This window comes from Haematobia irritans, chromosome 4 (genome assembly GCF_050003625.1).
Source record: "Haematobia irritans isolate KBUSLIRL chromosome 4, ASM5000362v1, whole genome shotgun sequence".
NCBI lineage: Eukaryota > Metazoa > Arthropoda > Insecta > Diptera > Muscidae > Haematobia > Haematobia irritans.
The window spans coordinates 79259649-79286973 of NC_134400.1; the positions used below are offsets into that span (position 1 = coordinate 79259649).

Sequence of the window (27325 nt, forward strand, 5' to 3'; positions counted from 1 at the left end):
CAAAGCAAATTTTCAAAAAGTGTGTATTCCTTAAAATGGATTATTAAAGAAAAGTAATCGTGAAAAAATTACGTTTTTAGCGGCTAAACTCGAACGTACAGCCTATTTCTGATATCCGAATTCTGCTGTTCGATCGCATACAAAACGAAAATCAGCTGCTTTCGGTTTCTCTAAGCTCTATCAAAACGACAAGTGAAGGCCGGTACTCTGTTCGGTTTTCGCGTTGAAACTCCATACAAAATCAAAAAATGCGAAAAATTTGCGAAATTTTTTCCATTTGTGATACTTTGTTTTTTCGTGTTGAAAAACTGACGTTTATAGCACGGCGCCATTTGCAATGTGAATTAAGAAATAATTTATTTATTAAAAACTATTTGTGCGGGTTTATAAATCAAAGACGGACCATATTTTTGTTCCGAAACTATACAAAGGATCAAAGGAATAGCAGATCAATTGCCCAAGGAGAAATAAAATGTTATTTTGTAAAAACAAGCAACACCACCAACTTAATCCAATATCGCTCCCTGTAAAATAGCGCTCCAAGCTACCTAAAAAAACGCCGATTTCTATGTGCGAAATAATGGTTTCCATAAAAATTTTTCACAAGAATGAACATAGTACCGGCCTTGAGACGAAAATCAATGCGAACGAAAACGTAACGTTACCACTAAAATTGGGTTACTCTAACTCCATTCGTTCGCACTTTGTCGAACAGAAATGTCAAATCCATTCACTTTGCACAAACCTTTCGTTTTGTGGAAAAAGGCATTCATGAATAGAGAAAACTTAAAAATGGATTAACGCTTTTTGGTGCAAATATATGATAAAAGTGGTTTATATCGATCTATTTCTCTTTATAACCGCCATATAGACCGTTTAAAGGAAATTCTAAAACGAAAAAACGCATACATTTGGAATGAAACACTCATTAAAAGAAAAATCGAAACCTAATTATTGCAGATATATAGAAATACAAATACATATCTCTCTACTAGGGCTAATTTCTTAAAAAAAAGAAAAATATTGAGCTAAACCAAATATCAACAATGAGAAAAATTTGCGAAATAAACGACGATGCCAGATTGAATTTTATGGAAAATAATTTTTAAAATATATGGGCCTTTTTTAATTAATTGAAATAATTGAGATCTGGTAATATTAGCATTTGACAGTAAAGGTGAGTATTAGTTCGAGTTTAGCCGCTAAAATCGCTAAAGCGAAAACTAAATCAGTAAGAAAAAGGCATAATATTATACAAATTTGTTGCAAATTTTATTATAACTTGATGGGGAATAGCCCAAAGCAAATTTTCACAAAGTTTGTACTCCTTAAAATGGATTATTAAAGAAAAGTAATCGTGAAAAAATTACGATTTTAGCGGCTAAAGGTAAGTACTATGTTCGCTTTTCGAGTTGAAATTTTCGCGGTTACTTTATTAAAACAGTTCAATATGAAGCAGACAAATTAACTCAATTGATGCGAAGTTTCTTGTTCCCCTAGATTTCGACAAGACTTTACAGGAATATTTTGGTTTTAATTTATAATTTTGATTATTTCAGGAAAAGTAATCGCGAAAATAAAGTGATTTTCAACTCGAAAACCGAACATAGTACCCACCTTAAAGCTGAGTACTATGTTCAGTTTTCAAGCTGAAAACCATCTTGTTTTCACGGTTACTTTTTTAATTAATTAATATAGAAATATAAAATTATTTGCAATCAATTCCATGGATCTTTTCCATCCATTATTTGGCAAGACTCGATCAAAATATAATTGTCTTCATAAATATATTTGTACTTTTAATTTAGTGTTTTTGGTGAAAAAACCGAACATAGTACTCACCTTATCTGTTGCAAATTTTATTATAACTTGATGGGGAAAAGCCCAAAGCAAATTTTCATAAAGTTTGTATTCCATAAAATGGATTATTAAAGAAAAGTAATCGCGAAAAATTACGGTTTCAGCGGCTAAAGGTAAGTACTATGTTCGCTTTTCGCGTTGAAATTTTCGCGGTTACTTTATTAAAACAGTTCAATATAAATCAGATAAATTAACTCAATTTATGCACAGTTTCTTGTTCCTCTAGATTTCGGCAAGACTTTACAGGAATAAGTTTGTTTTAATTTATAATATTGATTATTTAAGGAAAAGTAATCGCGAAAATAAAGTGGTTTTCAACTCGAAAAAGGAACATAGTACACACCTTAAACTCGAACTTAATACCCACCTTAAAGGCCGGTACTCTGTTCGGTTTTCGCGTTGAAACTCCATACAAAACCAAAAAATGCGAAAAATTTGCGAAATTGTTTCCATTTGTGATACTTTGTTTTTTCGTGTTGAAAAACTGACGTTTATAGCACGGCGCCATTTGCAATGTGAATTAAGAAATAATTTATTTATTAAAAACTATTTGTCCGAAACTATACGAAGGATCAAAGGACCCTGCCAGCATTTCAAAGTTCCATTTCAACCTCATCGTTACCACAGACTCGTAAATGTCACTTCAACCATCATGAAAAGGTACATCAAAAAGTACATGCAAGTAATTTGCCATCCCTACTGTTAAAAAAGCCATTTTTTTTTGTGAAACGCCAAGCGCAACCAGCTTGTTATATTTTAATTAAATAAAAACGAAAATAAAGTTCTGAAAACATAGATTATACGCTTAAAATTGTGAAAGGTATATTGGTGAACAATTTGGTGATTTTCCAAATGGAATAAAGTGATTGTTTTTCAGATATTTTACAGACACGCTGCCTCCATGGAATAAAAACACTGGTTGATAGACGCAGCAACATGTAACTCGCTACTTGTAACTCAACATCATCATTAATGCCAAAAATTATGTTAAATGTATTGTGATAGTGGTATAAATGTTATATTTTTAAGAATTTGTAAATGTTTAATCAAATTAATAAATATCTAAACAAACGTGTTTTACTCGACCACAATGATTCTTTTACAACTATCTTAAAATTCACTTTTTCTGATTGTTTGGAGGGTCCCTTATTGGCGTCGTTCTAAATTGATCTATAAAGGCACCTAATAATTGCACTCATGCGAAACATTTTTGTAGTAACTTGGCGTGGTACAACTTCTCAATAGTGACGGCGCTTTTCCGACGAGTTTTTGATGTCGTATATGATTGTTTTCGACGTAGTGGGGATTCTCAAAAGAGTCCCCAAATTCAAAAAATGTTGGCAGGGGAATAGCAGATCAATTGCCCAAGGAAAAATGAAATGTTATTTTGTAAAAACAAGCAACAACCACCAACTTAATCCAATATCGCTCCCTGTAAAATAGCGCTCCAAGCTACCTAAAAAAACGCCGCTTTCTATGTGCGAAATAATGGTTTCCATAAAAATTTTTCGCAAGAATGAACATAGTACCGGCCTTAACGTAAGACATGCGAACGAACGAAAGGAAGTTAGAGAAACCCAAATCTAGACGAAAGTGAGTGACTGCCGTTCGTTCGCAATTGCTTTCGTTCGGATATCTGAAATAAGGCCGGTACTCTGTTCGGTTTTCGCGTTGAAACTCCATACAAAACCAAAAAATGCGAAAATTTTGCGAAACTTTTCCATTTGTGATACTTTGTTTTTTCGTGTTGAAAAACTGACGTTTATAGCACGGCGCCATTTGCAATGTGAATTAAGAAATAATTTATTTATTAAAAACTATTTGTGCGGGTTTATAAAACAAACGCGGACCATATTTTTGTTCCGAAACTATACAAAGGATCAAAGGAATAGCAGATCAATTGCCCAAGGAAAAATAAAATGTTATTTTGTAAAAACAAGCAACAACCACCAACTTAATCCAATATCGCTCCCTGTAAAATAGCGCTCCAAGCTACCTAAAAAAACGCCGCTTTCTATGTGCGAAATAATGGTTTCCATAAAAATTTTTCGCAAGAATGAACATAGTACCGGCCTATAGGCTGTAATTGAATTTTAGCATTTTTCAAACGTTTGTGTTTATTGGGATTGTATTGAAGATATTGAGTACTCATATAATTGTAACGAGTACTCAAAAAATTAGTCAGTAACGAGTACTTGTAATCAAATACTCGTTACTTTCCCAACACTACTGTTCTCTTTTAGCAACTTTTTTTGCAATTTGTTATTCATTCGATGGTTGTGAATTAATGCCAAATACAAAAAACATACATTACTATTGAAAAGAAAACGCAATCCCGGTAGAAAAAAATCTCGGATGAAAAATCAAATGAAACTCCTTGCCTCGCGCATAGGCGTCAAGTTTTGTTAAACCGGCAACCACAACAACAACGACAGAAGTATATTGTTTATTATTATTTTTACAATTTGTTTTCTTCCCCTTGCAGATATACTTGCAAACAGAGATATAAGTTAATAAAGTGAGCAAAATAACCAAATAACCAAAGTGCAAAGTGAAAAAAGTGTTATTAGAACAAAAAATTGCAATAAAAAAGGAAGAGGAACAATATATATATACATATATATATATATATTGGGAATACTTATTCACAATATCAAAATTGTGAGTGGTTGGAGTCGTAAGGATTAATTTGTCGTACATTACATTGACGAAATTGCCATTTCCACTTCGTCTTACTGGGTCATATAACATAAATTGGTTTGTCGTCGGTCTGTTTGTTCTTGTGTGGACATTTCCTCATTTGAAATTTAAAAAATCGGGAAGAAAGGTTACCGTATATGTTAATGGATTCAGAGATATACTTCTTATAAATTGTGAAAATTCGAACTGGAACTGCAAATTCTTACTTATACAATCATGAAGTACGGGCCTGCATTTGCTTGATCATGTTGGACTATCTTGACGATTGGAGGAAAATAATTCTAATTGCAGAATTTCTATCACTTCGAGTGTCACATTCCTCAAGTTCTTCCAAAGAAGTACTCGATAGCTTTGCTAGTTATGCTGCAAAAGTTGGCCCCACCCCACCCTTTTATAAAATTTCCTTAACAAGAAGCGATTATATATTGTGTTTTCGAAAATCGTGAAGTACTTCCAAATGTTGTTCTTCGTCTAAAAATCTTCTAACGCGCAATAAGCATACATTTAGTTAGAGGAATGCTAACTGATGAATGCTAAATGACCCGAAATACGTATTCCATAGTATTGCTAACTCAGTTCGACAATTGCCTGGTATGTCCTAGTGGTATATTAGATGAATATTGAATTGTTCATTGAGAGATTTTTGATTTGTACAAGTTCCAGGATTTAGTTGCAGATTGACGGTATGAGCATATATTTATATAAGAAGTTGTTGGTATGATATATCCTACCCTAAAATGCCCCGCTACAAAGATCTTTGCAAAATTCTAAGTTCTAAGTTTTTTTAGTATACTTTAAAAATTTTGGCCATCGAGTTCGGATGCATTTATGTAGGTTACGCACATCCTTTTATCCTCACTTAGACTATTGTCGTGAACTTCTATCTCGATTACGACAAATGCTAGCCATTGCACTGAGGTGGCTCCCATCCATCTGCGTAGTAATTTAATTTAAACTTATCACTAGTCATTCTACAGATCATCAACGTATATTCGAGCTTTGTAATACGTTCCCCAGTAACCGCGGAAAATAGCAAAGAAATCGACTTCGGATTTCACGTGTTTTCTCACATTTACGAATTATTTAAATATCCAAAGAACCCCAATGGTTTGGTTGTGCAATCCTTCATTAGGCCAAGCTACCGCAACATCCATTTTGCAAATATTTGTTTTTGTAGCTTCCTTCTCATGAACAGAACCATGAATAATATTTTAAATAATCTACATGTTTTTTAGGAGCTATAACCCCTAAAAAAGTAAGTTGGGTTCAATCAAGGGATCTAAAATCAAAGACCATTCTATGAAAATGTGAAATTTAGGAAGTTAAATTTCAATTAAGGAACATGTTTAGATAGCCCTAAAAGGTGTCTCTAGTATTCGTATTAAATGTAAATTCCGTGCCAGGAATATCAGTGTTACGAATTCTATACGTCGTCTTTAAGCTCAAGCTTTGTTTATTTTTCAATTAACTTCGGCATTCGTATTTCGAGCAGAAATTATTGCATTTTGAATTCATATTATGGTCACCCCTACCTGGGTATAAAGATATATATTTTTATTTTCACAGCACTATTAACTTACCTATCCACCTATATAGGGAACCAACTATGTTATTGCCAATTCATTTTAGTTGCGCCGTTGAAAAAATTGAATCCTGTGTATGTAGGGCCGCCATGTCAATAAGATCAGCATTTTTTTTCTTGATTAAACACACCTTCAATCACGGTCTTATGCCAAATTAGAGAAAATACATTAAAATTGCTTTAATATAAAATGTATTCATTATCAAAAGCTTATAAAATTTCTCAAATGTATGTAAGTACACGCCAGTTGGCAACTCTAATGCAAATACCAACATCACCCAACATTAGTGTTTTAAAATATCCCAATGATATCCAATATGTTTTGCTCCTTTTCAGTTCTAATCTTCGTGACAGAAGAGAATGTGAATACAAATAAATTAGAAGAACTGGAAACAAACTCCAACAAAGATGTTTGTGAGAGCCTTAAACGTACAGTGATTACCGTTAAACTCCAAATCAAAGTAGAGGTACAAGAGTGCAGAGCGAAAATCACATCCAAGGGAAAAGAGAGGAATCATTTATCTCGCCAGTCTTCCTCTTTGCTTTTCGGTGCCATGAATTACAAACACGATACAGCCGGTACACCACTTCAGTTGCATTTATCAATGACTACGTTTTGTACGAGTGCGTAAATTTGATATCTTCTTTTGTTGCTGGGAATTGGGACGTTTGTCGTGCGGTGCGTCGCGCTGTAAGGAATCGATGTACTTGAGAAATCCGCGCTGAAAGGTATAAACTCAGAATTATTTATATTATGTCATACCAGCTGTGTCTTCTATCGCATAAAAATTTGAGTCGCTGCTAAAATTGGCCATACAACAGAATGTAAACACAGAGTTGGGAACAATAACCTTTACTGAGTAGGGGCCCAAAGATTTCAAGCACCACAAATACAATTGTATTGATAGCAATAAAAAGTTGTCCAGGGTAAGTATTAATTTTATCGTTGAAGTAAATTAATTTTGCATGTTTTTGTTTTTGAAGGGTCTAAAATAAAAATGGTTGAGACCTTCGATTATATTATTTATATGTATAAGAATTATAGGCTATAATATCTAATGAGATAAAATTGTATCCAAAATTTAAGCGATATTGCGAATTTAAAACAACCATGAATGCATAAAATGAGTAACAACATCACCTGGTTAAAACTTTAGTTTCTACAAATCTGCCAGCCATCTTTTATGGCTAAGGTTTCAACCTAAATCTAAGGGTATATGATATGCAAAAAAATGTCAGAAATAGCATAACATTTTAGAACCAGTTTGAATTAGCTCAAATTGGCTTCCTCTGGCACGAATTATGGTCTTAAACCGATCAACAAAGCCATCACACGCAGCTCGAAAGTGTCTGCGGCACATTTGTGGCCCATTGGCTAACCTAACTCACCAAAATGGCCCAGACACAAAAGTCGAACGGATTGAGATCCGGGAATTTTGGTTGCCATTGAATGTCCTGTGGGAATGTTCATGGCCTGCGGTCGAAATGTTTGTCAGCCCACGGCTTCTTTAGGACATTTTCGATCATATACAACAACTCCACAGTCGATGAATATGAAAGGGTATCGACCATCGGCCTTTACGGCGTACACCATGGTGGTCCATGGGAGAGAAACTTGTTGGTATTTGATCGAAACTGGGATTGAACCCATGATCCTTTGTATGCAAAGCGAGCCATTGAAAATGGGCCCAGGAAAATGAGCTTCAAACGCCAAACGAAACAAGGCCCCAAAAGTGGGGCGTCCCTTCATAGTGAATAGCCCCAGTAAAATGTAAATGAAGTATAAAAATGACCCAAAAGCAAAATTAGAGCTCATTTTTCACTGTTTCTTTTAATGACTGAGTTAAAATGAACCCCGATTATGTGTTTCTGCGTTCGAAGAAAACAATAATTTTTGTTACGGTTGTAAATTGTTTGTTGTATGTTGTATTTACTTATCGTACCGTCACACTGGGCAAATATTTGACAGAAATAAAAAAAGGATTCGTCGACACAGTCAAATCATCGAACGTTTTTATCTCATATTGGGTCTATAACGTCTCTATAGAAGTATTTTCCAAAAACCATATAGAAACAGATATTTCGAAAATAGTCCTGGAGAAAAGTTTGACTATCAGTATGGTCAAATATTTTCCTCGTGTGACCATATCCTTATCCTTATTAAAATGGAATCATTTACATCAGTTTAGCCCAATTTAAATATTTCGTATTAGGCATAACCTATGATAACAGAAAACAAACCTCATATGAAATTATTGTCTAAGTAACAAGAACCACTATTTTTATAAATTCCCAAATTCGCAATAAAAACTGATTTTGGCTTTGTTTTGTTTGATACTGTATATACATGTGTCTGTCGATACGGCAGTCTCATATTCATTCATACAGGCATATGCATATATAATTTGTTCAAGTAAATCGCAAATGCGTGAAAAAAAACCCGCTCAAGAAAAAAACATCACATCGCAATGATCTTTAAATATGCCACTGCTAGATAAGTTTGGCTAAATATAGACTACTACCACTTGTGTGATCGCAAAAAACATTGATATTATTTATTTTGGTTTTCGTAAACAGCGCCAGTATGCTATGACATCAGCCAAAAGTGATTCCGACCTGAGCATCCTAAATTTATCGGATGCATTTTTAAAGTAACTTTAAAGCGGGAATGCCAACTATTATATCGTATTGTGAAAACTATTAATTGCAATTTGTTATTAAAAATCCTGTGTGTGCTATTTTGGCACCTCTAATGGTTGTGTAGACATGAGGTCAAAAAATCTGATGCTCACGGAAAAAACGAATATAATTAATGTAAAAAATATCTCAAATGACTATCGTACCAGGACCAATATTCTTCTATACGTACGGTAACCACCATTGGCTTTCTCTCTTTAATTAAAAATCCAAAAACCTATTTAACTACAGGTTTGAAACCAACTAAATAAATATGTTAATAATTTTTACAACTCATCTAATTGCCGTTTCAAAATATGTAGCACATATGATTTGTTTATGGTAAAAAAACAACAAGTTTGTACGGTGGGAAATCTCTAGTAAAAAGTAGCAAATTTAGTTTTCTCTTTTGTTGGCTTGGTGAAGTAAACGATCCAGTCCACACTTTTGCTAATTAACAGGTTGGCTGATAAGTCCCCGGTCTAAAGGTGGGTACTATGTTCGGTTTTCGAGTTGAAAACCACTTTATTTTCGCGATTACTTTTCCTTATATAATCAAAATTATAAATGAAAATAAACATATTCCTGGGGGCTAATCACGGCATTCGATATCGAATTCATAATCGTATCGAAAAAATTGTCGATACGATTAAAAGTTTGGATCACGGCATTCGATCGAAATTTGATGCAATTTCTCAAGCGTTGCCAACAGCAAAAAACGAAGCAGAACAAAATGAAATGACAAAATTAAGTTAGCGTCACAAAATAGAATGTAGAAAAAACATGTTTTTGGAGGTTTTAAAGTAAATAGTAAATTTTATTGCATTATATCTTATGGGCCCATATCTCCGAATTCCTACCTAATTGGAGAATGAGATGTATATAAAATAATTCGGCGACAAATACGGAATAAACGTGCACATGTTATTGGTGTAAGTACATGGGTTTGAAATGGTGTGCACTGTTAGAAAGTCACCTTTTGCAGGCTCAATGGACGATATCGGCTGACGAAGGAGGCGTTCAAATGGAAAATAATTTTTGGTGGCATGTCAACGTCAATTCTGCCGCCTTAAAACTTTTTGCGAGTGGAAGCCTTCATAATTCACTATTCTTACAAGGTGGACCAGAAGCGTTATGTTGTCACGGAATGGTACGGTATTTGGTTGATCACAATCTCTTGGATATCGGTCTGGCATGTGCACTTTATATATGGTTATTTGCCAAGCTAGGATGCTCGCTCTCGAACTCGACTATGACCAATTTTTGTTTTACTTTTATTGGAGTTGCATTACTCCTAAATATTAAAAATATGTTCATTATATGTAAATTTACTACAAATTACCAACAATTCGAACTAAAACTAAAATATTTACTATTCCTATATGGCGAAAACAATGTAACAAACAAGTGAAAAATGTTTTACGATTGCAATTTACCAATCGAAAAAATTGTCGATCAAACAAACTCGATATCGACTCCCGTGATCCGAAAAATTTAGATTTCGATCACAAGTTCTCGATATTGAATGCCGTGATTAGCCCCCTGTAAAGTCTCGCCGAAATCTTTAGGAAAAAGAAACTGCGCGTCAAGTGAGTTAATTTTTCTGCTTCATATTGAACTGTTTTAATAAAATAACCGCGAAAATTTCAACGCGAAAACAGAACATAGTACCTACCTTAAAAAAGAAAAACACATTTTTTTGTGAAAATTCGTTTTTATACCCTGCGCCACACTGTGGAACAGGGTATTACAAGTTAGTGCATATGTTTGCAACACCCAGAAGGAGACGAGATAGACACATGGTGTCTTTGGCAAAAATGCTCAGGGTGGGCTCCTGAGTCGATATAGCCATGTCCGTCTGTCCGTGACCACATTTTTGTAATCAATGTCTAGGTCGCAGTTTTAGTCCAATCGACTTCAAATTTGGCGCAAGTATGTGTTTTGGCTCAGAATAGATACCTATTGATTTTGGAAGAAATCGGTTCAGATTTAGATATAGATCCCATATACATCTTTCGCCCGATATGGACTAATACGGTCCCTGAAGCCAGAATTTTACCCCAATTTGGTTGAAATTTTGCACTAGGAGTACAATTAATAGTGTAGTCAAGTGTGCCAAATTTTATTGAAATCGGTTCAGATTTAGATATAGCTCCCATATATATCGTTCGCCCGATTCATATGACCACAGAGGCCAATTTTTAACTCCGATTTAGTTGAAATTTTGCACAGGGGGTAGAATTAGTATTGTTGCTATGCGTGCCAAATTTTGTTGAAATCGGTTCAGATTTAGATATAGCTCCCATATATAACGTTCACCCGATTTACACTCATATGACCACAGTGACCAATCTTTTACTCCGATTTAGTTGAAATTTTGCACAGGGAGTAGAATTAGCATTGTAGCTATGCGTGCCAAATTCGGTTGAAATCGGTTCAGATATAGATATAGCTCCCATATATATGTTTTTCTGATTTCGACAAAAATGGTCAAAATACCAACATTTTCCTTGTAAAATCGCCACTGCTTAGTCGAAAAGTTGCAAAAATGACTCTAATTTTCCTAAACTTCCAACCCATATATATCGAGCGATAAATCATAAATAAACTTTTGCGAAGTTTCCTTAAAATTGCTTCAGATTTAAATGTTTCCCATATTTTTTTTACTAACATTGTGTTTCACCCTAGTGCATTAGCCGACTTAAATTTTGAGTCTATAGATTTTGCAGAAGTCTATCAAATTCTGTCCAGATCGAGTGATATTTAAATGTATGTATTTGGGACAAACATTTATATATATCACCCAACACATTTGACGGATGTGATATGGTATCGAAAATTTAGACCTACAAAGTGGTGCAGGGTATAATATAGTCGGCCCCGCCCGACTTTAGACTTTCCTTACTTGTTATTATTCAACATAGTTCCCTTCAAGAGCGATACAACGATTATAACGACCTTCCAATTTTTTGATGCCATTTTGGTAGTACTCCTTCGGGTTTGCCTCAAAATAGACCTACGTTTCGGCGATCACCTCTTCATTGCAGCCAAATTTTTTCCCTCCGAGCATCCTTTTGAGGTCTGAGAACAAGAAAAAGTCGCTGGGGCCCAGATCTGGAGAATACGGAGGATGGGGAAGCAATTCGAAGCCCAATTCATGAATTTTTGCCATCGTTCTCGATGACATGTGACACGGTGCGTTGTCTTGGTGGAACAACACGTCGCTATTTCGACCTTCATACGCTCCAATAACGCCATATAATAGTCACTGTTGATGGTTTTTCCCTTCTCAAGATAACCGATAAAAATTATTCCATGCGCATCCCAAAACACAGAAGCCATTACTTTTCCAGCGGACTTTTGGGTCTTTCCACGCTTCGGAGACGGTTCACCGGTCGCTGTCCACTTAGCCGACTGTCGATTGGACTCAGGAGTGTAGTGATGGAGCCATGTTTCATCCATTGTCACATATCGACGGAAAAACTCGGGTGAATTACGAGTTAACAGCTGCAAACACCGCTCAGAATCATCAACCGTTGTTGGTTTTGGTCAAATGTGAGCTCGCGCGGCACCCATTTTGCACAGAGCTTCCGCATATCCAAATATTGATGAATGATATGACCAACACGTTCCTTTGATATCTTTAAGGCCTCTGCTATCTCGATCAACTTCATTTTACGGTCATTCAAAATCATTTTGTGGATTTTTTTGATGTTTTCGTCGGTAACCACCTCTTTCGTCCACTGCGTTCACCGTCCTCCGTGCTCATCACCACGCTTGAATTTTGCATACCAATCAATTATTTTGATTTCCTGGGGCAGAGGCCGGAAACTCATTATCAAGCCAAGTTTTTGCTTCCACCGTATTTTTCCCCTTCAGAAAACAGTATTTTATCAAAACACGAAATTCCTTTTTTCCATTTTTTTTTCACAATAACAAAAGTTGCTTCATAAAAGACGCTCTATCTCACAAACTAATTGACTTACAGACGTCAAATTTTAGACACGAATCATTTGAAGGTTGGTACTATATAAAAATAATATGCATTTAATACTAGCGACGCCATCTATGTGTCAGACCGGGGACTTATCAGCCAACCTGTTATTTTATTTCTATTTATTATTTAACTCATTTTACAACCAAGCCCAAATGGCCAAATACGGTTACAAAGATACTCATCATAAAATACATTAAACCCAAACCAAAACACAAACAATTAACCGATTAATTTTTAATTGAAACTGCAAAGCAATCATGAAGATATGACAATAACAATCAAAATTTCAATTAAATGGTTCAATTAACTTCTATTTTTGCATTTCGGTTCGATTAAAGCATTAATTTAATCAATTAATTTTTTAATTGAATATTTTTTCAAATGTGTGTCGTATTTGTGGCCTCCCGTTTTTTTCCAGAGAAGAACAGTACAATATATACGAAATCGATTTTAATATTGACATAAATTGTTTTTTTAATTATACCAAAAATATCAATTTTGTTAAAAAACATATTGAATGGTAAAAGTCTGAACTTTTCGAAATAATTGAAAGAAGTGCAATAAAATTTTAACGTTTACAACATCCGTTTCCAGATATAGAATCGTAGCAGGAATCATCCGTTATAAAACTATCCTCCGAGCCCCACCGAAAGATTTTTCTTCGTAAAAGAATACCGCTATGAACGCACCAGCAGTTTTAGAGCAACAACCATTTGATGTTGTTGTTATGACATGCTGAATTGGAGTCATAACCCGATGAGGACTCGTGTTAAACGCATCGATTGAAACTACACACAAAGAAAAAAATGTTTGGAAAACGTTTACCAACAACGTTTTTCTTTTGTTAGAGTTTTTTGAGTTTCTTCGAAAATTTCAATCTTTTATCACAATTTTTATTTATACAATAAAAAAATAATTGTTGACCCAAAACGGTACACGGTACATTTCGTTTGTACCAAGCGCTGTTCTTTTCTGACTTTAATTCTTTAATAAGATACATTTTGAAGTTTCATAGTAAAAATTTAATTTAGTAGTATGTAATGTCGAGCATCTTTTTGGAATTTTTCGAATATTTTTGGAACATATGTAAACAATTTTGTATGGTGTTCGATCGAAGCAGGGATTGAAGCCACGACCCAACACAATTTTGTCGACTGTTGAGAGGTGTCCAGATATGAGAGGTTAATTTAAATGTGTTAATATACCAAACGTCCCCAGACAACTGTTCACGTTTGGGAGGAGTCCGATTTTCAGAGTGTCCGAGTTTGAGAGGTTTTACTGTAAATATAACTGTTTGGCTATTTGCTTGTGCGTTGTTGGCTATACCGATGATTGTCTGTTGATGACAATAGTGTGTTGGCTTACAAACTGTATGGTCCGCGGTTCGATACTCCGTCCAGGCGAAAGGTAAAATTTAAAAATTTATAAAATCGAATAATTTCTTCCACATTGTTTGTATTACAGAAAAAGATGCTATGAACTAAAAAACATCGTGGAATTGAGATTTCAGGGATGATGCAATTAGCCAGAAGTTTTTTTTAGTTAGTCTTTATGAAATGGTTTTTATATCCTCGCAAAGAATCAATGTTTATCTTACAGCGAAAAACAAATGGGAAACGATATTTTTTTCTAAAAGATATGTAAAAATGGCATGGTGTGTTTTGGTACGAAAAATGTTTCGTATAAGAAAAAACGTTTATAGGAAAAACAAACTGGTAAAATAACAATTTTACAATCAGTCCTATTCAAAATATAACTTCTTTATGATAATTTAATTTAGCCATTGCATTATGGGCGGAAATTGAAAATTTGCGACAAAAATTATTTAGAATCAATCTAGTATCTCCAAAAATAGTATATCGATATTTCTTATCAAAATCAAATGTTATCTACAAAACGGGAGTCAATTCCCCTTATACCGTGGTGCGTTACTATAGAGAGGTTAGAGTTATACTTCCACTTGGAATACTACAAAATGTAATCATATATGGAGTTTCATTTATGCTTGTCTATTTTCCTTATTAAGAAAGTGTCATATCCCGAGAACTTGATTTTATTTAATAAATATTAACCATTATAATCACTTTCTTCGGTACTTAATTCTAATTCCGTCCGTCTGTGTTTGTTGTTCGCAGGATTCCGGTCGCAATTATTAACCGATTTTGATGAAATTTGGTACAATGTGTTTTCTTGGCAAAACGACGAACGCTGTTGAATTTGAAAAAAATGGGTCAATGTTAGATATAGCCCCCATATATATATATCGCCTGATTTCAACAAATGAGATCATCTTGCGCTTATGTACTACCCGAGTCAAAAGTATGTAAAATTTCATCAAATTCAGTTCAGGGGGCTAATCACGGCATTCGATATCGAGAACTTTTGATCGAAATCTAAATTTTTCGGATCACGTGAGTCGATATCGATTTTTTTTGATCGACAATTTTTTCGATTGGTAAATTGCAATCGTAAAACATTTTTCACTTGTTTTTTACATTGTTTTCGTCATATAGGAATAGTAAAATATATTAGTTTTAGTTCGAATTGTTGGTCATTTGTAGTAGATTTGCATATAATGAACATATTTTGAATATTTAGGACTAATGCAACTCCAATAAGTTAAACAAAAATGGGTCATAGTCGAGTTCGGGAGCGAGCATCCTAGCTTGGCAAAGAATCATATATAAAGTGCACATGCTAGATCGATATCCAAGAGATTGTGATCAACCAATTACCGTACCATTCCGTTACAACATAACGCTTCTGGACCACCTTGTAAGAATAGTGAATTATGAAGGCTTCCACTGGCAAAAAGTTTTAAGACGGCAGACAATTGTAAAGCTATAAAATTGACGTTGACGTGCCACCAAAAAATTATTTTCCATTTGAACGCCTCCTTCGTCAGCCGAAATCGTCCATTGAGCCTCCAAAATTCTAACAGTGCACACAATTTCAAACCCATGTACTTACACCAATAACAATGAGCACTTTTATTCCTTATTTGTCGCCGAATTATTTTATATTTATCTCATCCTCCAATTAGGAAGGAATTCGGAGGAATGTAAAGAGAGATATGGGTCCATAAGATATAATGCAATACAATTTACTTTTTACATTGGAATCTTCATTCTATTTTGTGCCTCTAACTTAATTTTGTCATTTCATTTTGTTCTGCTTCGTTTTTTGCTGTTGGCAATGCTAGAGAAATTGCATCAAATTTCGATCGAATGCCGTGATCCAAACTTTTATTCGTATCGACAATTTTTTCGATACGATTATGAATTCGATATCGAATGCCGTGATTAGCCCCCAGATTTAGATATAGCTCCCATATATATGTATCACCCAATTTTCCCAAATTTGGCCATAGTACCCTCAGTAATTTACTTAACTATTCGTGGGTTTTGGATGGTATTTTACTTTTCCAGAAAGAAATGATAGCATTTGTATATTTTTTTGCTTTTCTGCTAAAATGAGAATAATTCGCTATTTTTATCTTCTATTTCTAGAAAAATTAAATTTATTTTAGAATGGGCAAATATGAGCAGCACGTAAAAGTGTAACTCCTCACAAACAATAACAAAGAGAGGGTTTCATTGACAATCGTTAACAACTTTAGTTCTATTCCTCGCAAATTTACGTATGTACTAAAATTTTCACGAATAAACAGCATTGTTGAAACCACAAATACAGGTTCAAAAACAAAAATATTTTTAAAGTGTTTACAACATTTTAAACTACTTAGAATCCACAATTAAAAGTTTTCTTTATTGCAAATAGCATAAATTTTGGTAAACATTGACAGCTTTTTGCTCATGAACAGGAATGCGAAGTTCTAAATTTACTTTCGATTTGTACTTCCCAATATGTTCTAAAGTAATTTCAATTGGAATATCTAATAATTTTTCATTTCGAACATTTGACTTTTTGCCGCTGTTTTGCGATTTCCGCCCATAGTCGTTTTCAACGACTTCACTAGAATACATTTCTATTATTTCTATTTTTGGTAATAAGTGAAATATAAGATAAGTGAAATGTGAATTAGATCCTCCCAGCAAAAACTAGGTAACCACATCTCATTACAATTGGCATTACCAGGGGTAAAGCTGACATTACACGTTGCATTACTATGCGGTGAGTTGTAATGACAATAATAAATACATCTCGGTAATTTTCGAATTGTTATTCTCAAATTTTTATGCAGTTGGCACTTAATGAAAAAAAGGGATTCAAACCTAATGTGAATGAGCTATTAGGTATATTATAACGTAATCCATGAATCCAACTCCCCAAAAGAACCTATATTTATTTCTATTTTAAGTGAAATTATTCTGCGTGTAATCTTATTTAGATTACATGCAAATTATTTATAATTTGATTTGTTACATTTTTGTTTATTTCTACAATATTCGTTTCTATTCAAGTAATGTTCATATTACAGCATTACTCGCCATATTTTGATCCATAGTACTAAATCAGCGAGAGTCAATGTTTTCGAGATTTGGTTGCCTGAGACAATAAGTGGCTATTTTGCAAGCTTTGGTATATCTACGAATGAGTGATTACATATTAGGTGATTATATGCTTTAAAAGCACTCAGAAAAAAGTGAATGCAATTTTTATAGCCGATTTTATTTTATTTCATAAAAATTAGTTGATTTTGGTTAAATTTTTGCCAAAGCCCATTTTTATAATATGTACTAATTTCTAATTCTACGGTGGAGGGTTCCAAAATGGACCGATATAAATTGACTTATACATTTATGTGTGCAAAAGTGCCCTAAGTTTCACATTTAATGGAAATTGCACACCGATAAACCTTTGCATTTTAAGAGACTAAAACAGCTCTAGATTTCAAATTAGTTTAATAAATTAAATCACATAAGTCCATATAGATGCCCCGTCATAATATAAGCACATATGAGCAATCTTCAGCATATGTATTTACAGTTAAAGTTTCGGATCGGTTGATCTGTAGTAAATTGTATATATCTAGGGACTTTACTATGGACATTTTAGGCCATAAATTCAATATAAAGAATTTCAAGTGATTTTCATGGAGCAGACCCATCTCTCAATACAATCGGTTCAAACGGTATGGTTTCCACAGTTAAATTTGGAATTTGTAACTTACACTGAAGAAAAGTCCGCTAATTTTAAAAAAGCTAATTTTAAATTATTTTTATTCAAAAAAAATATTTACTTTAATTAAATTTTATTATTTTTTGCCAAATTTTCCACAGCCCAATGAAATTTTTGTTTTTTTAAGTATGCCTCAAACCTTTTACGAACTAAAGTTCCACGACCATACACATAAGATCAATATAAAGTAAAGCAGAGGTCAATTTTCGTACGATTTCCAAAAATATTGAGAATGAACTACTGTGTTGTTAAAATGGTCATGATTTGGCGACAATGATTTCTTTCTTTATTTTTATTTTATTTCTTTTCATTTTTTCTTCTAAGAGAGGGCGTAATTTCGGAATTGTAGTTAAAAAATCCAAAGAAAATTTCTAGGAAATTTTCTAATGAAATTAAATTTCGACGAAATTTTCTTTAGACGCAAAAATTCAACAACATTTTCAATAGAAATAAAATGTATAGGAAATTTTCGTCGGTGAATGAATCTGGTGGCTTTTATGCGCTCAATAATCTTTTTTATATGAGGCTATATCAAAATCAACATGAAATTGCGTCAATTGTATAACTCGGATCTAATGTTACCTTACTCGGTGAAGGAGAAGTTGATACATGCATTAGTTATGCCTCACTTACTTTATTGTATAGAGGTGTATAGCAGTACAACGGGGGAGAACTTGAGAAAGGTGAAATTAGCAGTGCATAGAGTAGTACGTTATCTATATTCGCTGGACGGTTCGATCACGTTTCGGACTATGTTCGACGCTTCTTATATCTACGAATGAGTGATTACATCCGCTCCTCTTTTTCTTGTCAACTTGTTTGCTTTTGGACGCTCTCGTCGCAATCAATTGATTATTCCAACTGCCAGTCGATACATGAATAAATCATTTCATATGAGAATTGGTACACTGTATAATAGTCTGCCGAATGCATTGAAGCATTTTGATCTATCTTACAACACCTACCGAAAATATTTTATTTTATTTTTATTCAATATTTTACATCAGCTTGATGATTAAAGATAAATATAATTGACTGACACATAATGCAAACATATTTTAATTTCAATGGGATCCAAGAACATTAACAAACGCAAAAAAAAAAAAAATAAAAAAAAATATGTATATATAACATTAGTGATATAAGATTGCTGGTTCAATTTTTTAGATAAGATTGTTGTTTATTTTTATTAATTTATATATAATACTTTTATATAATATTGTAATGTCTGTTAGAGTAGTACATTGTAATTTATTAAATTGGCCTAGTAAAGGTTTTGAATTGCTTAAATAAATGGAAATAAAAATAAATAAAATCTGAAACGACAAGTGGCATAATTTGCATATTTATTTAGGGATCCAAATGCTGTCAATTGTATATCAAATTGTCAAAAAATAGTAAAACCAGACTAGTCTAACCTAACCCAAGCACTCACGAACATAGCAAATCTGTTTATATGTAAGTGTGAAGCTGACAGACAGTCGTCTTAAGGTAAATTTGAGAAAAAAAAATAAAATTAAAACCGAAATTTCAAAATGTTACAAATAAAATCTTATGGCAGTGGGCATTAAAGTGGATCGACTCAGCCCATTTTCTAGTCGAATCTTCTAGAAAACATGGAATAATCCTCAACACTGAACGTTCCAGTGCAATTATAGTCATTGATCGATAGAAGAACACAATGAAATCAAATTTTCGTAAATATTTATTTAGTTAACCCTTGTGTATGTGATAACACTGGAAGCGATACCAGCGTGATGAGGTCCCGTGGGACCTACAATAAAAAAAGGATGGTAGAGAGGTTATCCCTACGATATTTTTCGATCATTTACTGTAGGTGGACTCTTCTATAATGCACAAATTGCATATATAAACATTTGGTTGTAAATATAGAGTTTTATTTAATTTTTAATAGGATACAGATAATGTTAAAATTTTTGATTAGTATACTAGTGGCCCTGATGTTTGACGCAGGCGTGGTACCTATAAGTATCCTTATACGTACCAAGCAACAATATATTGTTTTTGTAGTTGAATGTTCTTAACAAACAGGATTTTTGAAGGAAAAACAATACGACTTTTTTTAGTGGCGTTCGTTTTGCTCGCAGTATTATGTGCACTGTGGTTGTTTCAAACTTGGTCCAAATTGAGGCACATCTTGCCAAATTCCAGGAGCCGATAGGTCTGGAAAATGTATAGAAATATAAAAACTTATTTCGACCACGATTTCCATGAAGTTCAAATAACTTTTTTTACACTTTTACTCTCACTATATTGGATATATCAACGGAAGACATAAAATTATGTACTACCAAGCAACGAAACCAATGGAAACTTCAAAAATGACAAATTCTTCCAAATAACGGTATTTTCTGAAAGGATGTTAGTGTTATTATTTTGTTCCAAATACGAAAATCGCAATATCTTTACACTGCTTTTTAAACTGTGCTAAAACCACTAATGTAATTAGTAATAGGTCCCATTGGACCTCATCACGCAGAATCGCACTAAACTTTTTCAAATACCTATAAAAACCGATTTAATGATTCAATCACATAAAAATTTAAAGTTTTCAACTTAAAACATTTCAGTACAAGAAGTCATAAACCATCAAGCTGAAATTCATATAAAAGATAAAGTTATGTATGAATAAAAATCAAAAAGGTCCAGCGGGACCTCATCACGCAGAGAAGGGTTAAAAAAAATATGAAGTGGTTTTAAAATTTTGCTTTGGCCGGAGTCGAGAAAAATTTTTACGACTCCGACTCCACAGCCCTGTCTTTAACCATGTTGAAGTCATTTAAGAAGTGTGTAGCCAAAATTTCGGGTCTCAGCGCTCATTCGTTTGGGCGGTAGAGAATGTTGCCTGAGGGCAACGTTGGGCAATTGTGGCTATATTATTGTTGTTATTATTACAGTAAAAGTACGCTTGAGTGAAATTTCACTCACGTTCACGCAAATTCACGAAGAAAAATTTATATTCACGCACGATATATGGGTAAGAATTCACGCCCACGCAAACTCATGAAATGAAATGTCATACTCGCGCACGCTCACTTCACGACAAATCTCGTGATTCACGAACATTTTTGGGAGACGACGATTTTTGTGGCTCACTAAAATTCTCGTAATTCACGAAATTTCTCGTGACTCACGACAATATTCTTGATTCACGAAAACTTTCGTGACACAACAATTAGCATGATTCATGATTGATTGTCAATCATTTTTTCTCATGTCTAAAAATATGTACATTTACTACTATAATTGCCCAAAGTTGCCCACAGGCAACTTGACAACTTTAAAAATTACTCACCAAATGTTTTTTTGCAATTCTAAGATTTGACTTCCACAAATATTAGTATTTTTGTATTTATTGAGTTTGGTTCCTGCACAATAAGACTCAAGGTCCTATAATTTACAGTACATGCATTTGATTGCATGCAAACATATTTATATCAAAACAAAATTTAATAACATTAATTAAACTAAAACGGAATGTACAAATTATGATGTAAATAAGATAAATGAATGACACAGGAGGTAAAAAGAAATGATTTTTTTGTTTTTTTGTTATTTTACTTGATATGTACTAAAACTTATTTAATAAAAACTTTCAAAAGTTTTCTTCGAATTTAAATAAATTTTCTTAAATTTGATAAAAATTATAAACTTATTTGTGTCATGTTCCAATTTCTAGAATATTTTAGTTAAAATTGTCTTAACCCTAGCTTAGGCACCAATGTTTTTCTACATTATCTGCCACTATTTACATATGTAAATATTTTGTTTCCTTTGTTATTTTTAACTTCATAACCGCTGTTTTATGTTTGTTTTGCACTCGGATATTCGCTACAGGAATAATATTGTTGTTCTTGAACATTATCTGTTCGACATTATTGAAATCGGTTCAGAGTTAGATATAGCTCACATATATATCTTTCGCCTGATATACACCCATATTACCGCAGACGCCAAAGTTTTGCTCCAGGGAGAAATTTTGCACAGGGAGTAGAATTAATATTCTTACTATGCATGCCAAATTTGTTTGAAATCGGTTCAGATTTAGATATAGCTCCCACATACATATCTTTCGCCCGATTTATACACATATGACCACAGAGACCAAATTTTACTCCGATTTACATGAGAATGAAGTGGGGGGAATATCATATGGAAAACGACGGTGAACTATCTGAATTAGACAGATAGCAATTTTTGGTTAGTAAAAACGGATTTAAACGGATCCTCAATGGAGCGAAAACATGAAATTTTTGTGAATCTTGTTTTAACGGCTCTAAACCAATAACAAAAAACAAATTGAGCATTGGAGACACATTATCGGTGAACCTATACAATTGTTGGCTATTTCTTTTATCCCTCCAGAAAGAGATTTAAGGAACGCAGAAATGCCTTGTTTATCCTAAAGAAATTAGGATCAGTCGACCCAAGCACGTTGGCGACTAAGCAAAGCAATTCCTTCAAATGGATGCAAGGAATTCTTGAAGCTGAAAAGAGGGAAAGTTAGCCGGATGAACTGCCATCTTCCAAAAGGGATCGAAGATCGTTTGCCTCAGTGGCAAAAGACAGTCTTGTGATGGCGATTGTTAATAGTGGAGCAGGTGCCGGTATTGTTCCAAAGCACAAGCGAGGGGAAATTGAAATGCTTTGTCTGGCGTATACTCACAGGTGCTACAAAAGTTTCCTGGTTGGTATCAAGGACGAATTACATCATTACCAGTATACTGCAATAGTTTGAACCCCGGAGTACTTAATTCACATATTTTGTTTCTATAAACATATGGTTCTTGAATAAGAACTATGTCTATGTCCCCTTTCATCAGGAGAACTTTTAAGGCAGCACATGCAGCCTTACAATGATGAAGATTTATCTGGAGGATCCGTAGGACCATCGAGATTTTCAACAACCGTCACATCAGCCGCTTCAATCGAGTCATCAAGAATGTCCTCTTCAGAGATATCGGTGACTCTCGCAATAACCATAGGTTCAACTTTGGTGAGTTCTGATGCATTAGAAGCCTCCTCACGCATACGGTATCTATCCATGTCTTCAACTTTGGTATCTCCCTCGACTTCGCAAGAGGATCCGCTTACTTCTGATTCAGACAGAGGCTTGTCCATTTCTGAATCCTTTAGCTGATCGTTTTTATACACCTTCATTTGGATATAATGAAAGCCATAACATACACGGCCCTGAGACTTTGCTAGATGTGGCAAAGACTGAGTGTTCAATATAAACACTGCATGCCGTCTTGGCTCATCCACTTCATCCAAACGGCCAACCTTCCAATCAGCTGTTGGAAGATCTGGATTGCATTGTTTCAGTCTATTTAAAATAGATTCAGGGTCAGGAGGGTTTGCAGGTATCCACGCATGTGCTCTAGGTCTAGCCGGTATGTCTTTCTTCTCGACTAACTCTAGAGCAGCTCCTTCCCAAAATTCACCAATTAGTATCAGAGCAGCTTTAAAACATTCTATAGACCTCTGGTCCTCAAATGCGACTAGCTTAAATCGTCCTTGATACCAACCAGCCTCTTGGTGTCGAGGATCTGGGCCGGGAAAGTTTTCCAGCACCTGTGAGTAGACGCCAGACAAAGCATTCTCAATTTCCCCCCATTTTTGCTTTGGAACCATACCGTCCAATGCCCCTTTATTTATGATAGCCATCACAAGGCTGTCTTTAGCAACTGAGGCAAACGATCGTTGATCCCTCTTGGAGGATGGCAGCTCATCCGGTGATCGTTCCCTTTTTCCAGCCTCAAGAATTCCTTCACCCCTTTTTAAGGAATCGCTTTGTTTAGCCGACAACGTGCTTGGGTCGACTGATCCTAATTTCTTTAGGATAAACAAAGCATTTCTGCGTTCCTTGAATCTCTTTCGTGAGGGATTACCTCCTTTTGATGCCGTTACCTTGGAAAAGGTTCGACTTGTCAAATTGTCGCCACCTGTCGACCCGTCTACAGGTCGACTAATTGGGCCTAACTCTTGGTCATTGTCCAAATTTATAACTCCAGTCGATACCCGTCCACTGGGCCCTGAAGTTAGCAACCCAGTGGATGTCTTTGAATTTCTCTGCATGGTGGCCTAATATCCCACCACACTTGAAATTCGTAGTAGGTACTTATTACGATGATTTTATCCGCTATTAAAAAACACGTCCGTTCCGTTCGACGGTTGAATGATGAAATACTCACCAAAGTTGAACCAACGGTTATCGCGAGAGTCACCGAGATCTGTGAAGAGGACATTCTGGATGACTCGATTGAAACGGCTAATGCGACGGTTGTTGAAAATCTCGATGATCCTACGGATCCAGATAAATCTTCACCATTGTAAGGTCGCTTGTGCTGCCTTAAAAGTTCTCCTGATGAAAGGGGACGTAGATATAGTTCTTATTCAAGAACCATATGTTTATCCCTAGCTTTGGCACTATATACAAATGTAAATATTTCATTTTTGACACTCTTGCCATTTCAACAATATTTATCAAATTTTTATGAAATTTGGACTCAGTGGCTAATTTTTCGTGCTCTTTCATAATATGTACAAATTTAACAATTTTTTTTTACAATATCGCAATTTTTCAATAAATTTTTGTATTTTTCTTCAAAATCTGCCACTATTTACAAATGTAAATATTGTGGTTTAACATACTTTTAGTTGATTTGTTTTGAATTATTTCATATGAAAATAATACAAATAAAAGAAGAGGAAATACAAACTTAAAATATATATATTTGGGGCAACTGTAGCATTTGGTTTGCACCGAGCTGTGCTCCACACAGACTGGTTTTTTACATTGCCCACATTTTTACCTTGAAGGACGATTCCTCAGCACATATAGCAAGCGGTTTTTACTTTTGAATATCCTCTATCACCTTCATCAGGCATAAAAGAAATAGCCAACGATTGTATAGGTTCACCGATAATGTGTCTACAATGCTCAATTTGTTTTTTGTAATTGGTTTAGAGCCGTTAAAACAAGATTCACGAAAAATTTAATGTTTTCGCTCCATTGAGGATTTTTATCCAATTTAAATCCGTTTTTACTAACCAAAAATTACTACCCGTCTAATTCAGATAGTTCACCGTCGTTTTCCATATGATATTCCCCCACTTCATCATTCTCATATAAATCAAAGTAAAATTTGGCCTCTGTGGTCATATGTGTATAAATCAGACTAAAGATTAGCGTTGCCAATTTAGCTTTTTTCCCGCTAGATTTGGCTTTTTTTGAAGACGTTTAGCGGGAAAAAAATGCATTTAGCTTTTAGCTTTTTTTCTGGCTTTTTTCATGACCCTTTTAGCTATTTTTGGCTTTTTTTATTTTCGACATGTTTCTATTGAAATATGGATAAATCGGCGTTTTTATCTAAGCCTTGCTGCAAGTATAAGGGTTTCCACATATTTCAAAGCTCAGTTGAAACATTAATAATGAGTCCAGCCATTATGCGGGCATTCTTGTAGCAAATACACCTTGTAAAGTTTTTTCATTATATACATAAAAGTTATCGTAAACTTTAAATCTACTATTACCATACAAATTTGTTAGATAAACTGTCAGTAAATTATTGGGAATATTATCATTTGACTCGTTTATCCTTTTTATGTTATTATAATATTCTAAAGTTATTACGATATTACTAAATTAAAATAGTAGATGTGAATAGCTTTGTGCACTGAAAAAATATTGTCGTCTCCTTAAAATACGAACGCGAATTTTGGTTATAATAGCATTTGTGAATTTCTTTTATATAAACTGTTTTCCTTGTCCAAAAGACGATAAAGTCGTTTTGTCCTTATAATTAAGTGATTCAACTTAAAAATGGGTATGTTTTCATGAAAGAAGGAAGAATTAATGAAATAGTCTTTAAATGTGAGGAGGTTTTGCATCTTAACCACAAACCAAAATAGCGTTCAAAGATAGAAGAAGTTTTTCAACACTTTATTTTAAAAACGTATATATACAATAATTTCTACTTGAAGTCGAGTCTGAATTTGGAAATTTAAGTTGGCGTTAGCACGCTTTTAAAGCACTTTGATAGCTCATGAAGAAAAGGAAAATGTTTTTACTGGGAAATGTAAACTATAGGTATTTTCTACAATTTAAATAAAAGTAATGTATTTCGAATTTTTCACAATTTCAAAACCAAACTAAAATTTTATTTAAAAAAATGACAAATCATTTTTTTACCAAATCCAAAGCATGCTTAGATCATTTAATATTTTAAAATAACAAGTAAATAAAATAGAGGTGTTGGGAAGGTAGCTCCCACAAAACGAAGGACTTCCAGTAAAAAATTTGTGATAGTAATCAAAATGTTCGAATACGCAAACAGAGCTAATATGCCTTAGATATTGTTACAGTCTCACAGAAGTGGAAATAAAATGAAAATAATATGCATTGTAAGTGAAATAAAGCCTTTAAGTTTGTTAAATTTCAATCAAAAATGTGACTTTTGATACAAAAAAATTTAGCTTTTTTCTAGCTATTTTTTAGCATTTTTTAGCTTTTTTTAGCTATTTTTTTGGGCAAATCTAGCGGTTTTTGGTGAAACAATTCTGGCAACGCTGCTAAAGATATACATGGGAGTTATATCTAAATCTGAACCGATTTAAACCAAATTTGGCCCGCATAGTAAGAATGTTTAGTCTACACCCTGTGCAAAATTTCACATAAATCGGAATAAAATTTAAGCTTCTGTGGCCATATCTGTATAAATCGGGCGAAAGATATATATGTGGGATCTATATCTAAATCTGAACCGATTTCAACCAAATTTGGCATGCATAGTAAGAATATTAATTCTACTCCCTGTGCAAAATTTCACGTAGATCGGAGCAAAACTTTGCCGTCTGTGGTAATATGGGTGTATATCGGGCGAAAGATATATGTGGGAGCTATATCTAACTCTTAACCGATTTCAATAATGTCGAACAGAAAATGTTCAAAAACAACAATATTTTGAATTAAGTACTCCGAGGTTCAAACTATTGCAGTATACTGGTAAGGATATAAATCGCGTCGTATAATTCCTAAAAATGAGCTTAACTTGTTTCTTCTTCCTTCAATGTGCAATGCAGACACTGTCGTGCCAGTTTAGAAATAGCCACATGCAAATATTGGGTATCTTCGGTCTACATGGGACATGATAGGGAGATGCCTCCAGGCGCCGTTAACACCTTAGTTGAGGAGTCATCGAAAACAAAGACAAAACTCATTATGGGATGCGACGCAAATGCACATTCTAGTATTTGGGGAAGTAGTGATACTAATGCAAGGGAAGAGTCGCTAATAGAGTTTATTTTGCGTACTAACCTGGTAGTTTGCAATAAGGGAGATGCAC

At 34.1% G+C, this 27325-nt stretch overlaps 1 protein-coding gene and 2 long non-coding RNA genes across 3 annotated transcripts in view; 2 read left to right on the forward strand and 1 right to left on the reverse strand.

Moving 5' to 3' along the window:
• Positions 1-6438, reverse strand: part of LOC142236337 (uncharacterized) — a 69658-nt gene extending 63220 nt beyond the window's left edge. The window contains exon 1 of the long non-coding RNA XR_012721990.1: positions 6141-6438. This is a non-coding gene — a long non-coding RNA (uncharacterized LOC142236337). The remainder of the gene's footprint in view (positions 1-6140) is intronic.
• On the forward strand, positions 2441-2951 carry LOC142236265 (uncharacterized). Its single transcript, XR_012721963.1, has 2 exons — positions 2441-2680; positions 2738-2951. It is a non-coding gene; the product is annotated as an uncharacterized LOC142236265 (long non-coding RNA).
• Positions 4098-27325, forward strand: part of enc (R3H domain containing protein encore) — a 143364-nt gene continuing 120136 nt past the window's right edge. The window contains exons 1-2 of the mRNA XM_075307591.1: positions 4098-4297; positions 6479-7069. The gene's annotated coding sequence lies outside the window, so the exon portion shown is untranslated. The remainder of the gene's footprint in view (positions 4298-6478; positions 7070-27325) is intronic.